Source organism: Ochotona princeps, chromosome 5, assembly GCF_030435755.1.
Source record: "Ochotona princeps isolate mOchPri1 chromosome 5, mOchPri1.hap1, whole genome shotgun sequence".
NCBI classification, from domain to species: Eukaryota; Metazoa; Chordata; class Mammalia; order Lagomorpha; family Ochotonidae; genus Ochotona; species Ochotona princeps.
Window position 1 is genome coordinate 29,312,086 of NC_080836.1, and position 1,297 is coordinate 29,313,382.

General features: G+C 40.2%; 1 pseudogene; it reads left to right on the top strand.

Annotated features, from left to right (window-relative positions):
- The first annotated feature begins 488 nt into the window (after positions 1-488).
- On the top strand, positions 489-888 carry LOC105942265 (large ribosomal subunit protein eL32-like; annotated as a pseudogene).
- Positions 889-1,297: the final 409 nt, after the last annotated feature.

The following is a 1,297-nucleotide window of genomic DNA, read 5'->3' on the forward strand; positions in this document are numbered from 1 at the left end:
AATGCCACTTCTTTCAATAAGAAAAAAATGTGTAACTCAATGAATTTTGTGCATGTTTTAAAAGCTTCTTGAAAGAAAAGGAATGAGAAGAAACAGTAACCACAGGATTGCAGAGAACAGGAGTATTTAAGAAAAAAAAAAGGAACACAGTAAAACTAAATCACAAAAAAGAAATAATCTAAATGGGCAGAGGATTGCCAGGTGACATAAAGTCAGTGTAACCACAGTGGAGAGGCCAGTGGTGTAAAGAACTCTATAGAAGGAGGGATACAAAATTATCCCCACCTAGAGCCTAGTGGAAAAAAATTGATTCTGTTTTTGGGAAAACACGTGAAAAGAAATTGTCACCAGTGATTCAAAACCAACATGAAGTGAGAAACCTAGAAGCAATAAAGTGGATATAAAATGCGAAGGAGAGAGGATAACTTTAAAAAGTAAACTAGCTTGTCTTCCTTGGAGCTGTCTGCTGAGTCACAGCCACCTTCTGACCCCTGGTGAAGTTTAAAATCATCAAAAAGAGGATCAAGGAGCTCATCCCAAGTCATGGGACCACTAAGTCAGGCCTAAGCTTAACTGCCACATTCCTAGAGGAATTGACGACAGAGTGTGGAGGCGGTTCAAGGCACAGATCTGCATGACCAACTTCGTTTACAGGAGTAACAAGATATCGAAACACGTTCTGCCCAGCGGTTTCTCCAAGTTCTTGGTCCACTATGTCAAGGAGCTGGAAGTGATGCTGATATACACCAAATCTACTGCACAGAGAGAGTTCACAATGTGGCCCCTAAGAACTGCAAAGCCATCATGGAAAGAGCAGCCCAGCTGGCCAGCTGGCACACCAACCCCAATACAAAGCTGCACGGTGAAGAAAATGAACAGTCAACTTGAGTGCCAGTTCTGTTTGTGTTGAAATAAAACCTTCAACATAAAAAAGGTTCATGCGTGTCTAAAAATATGTTAGGAGAACGGGAATGAGACATTTTTTGTAAGACAGGAATATAACACAATGGAGAAGAGCATATAAACATCTAATACTAAAAATACTGAGTTTCCGATTGGAAGACATAATGGATTCTGCGTGCAAAAGGATCAGTTAAGAGAACTCAGCCAGGGTTTGTATCTTATTTCCAGAGTTTCCCAGTCACGGCAATGGGCACATCGCTTAAGCTGTCTGCATCTCAATGATTCTAACTGTAAAAGTTGAGATAATAATAAGGCCTACCTCAAATGATAATGATGCTGTGTTATAACTAGCAAAGTCCCAAACATAGATTTCTCTTACACCTGGAAACTACCC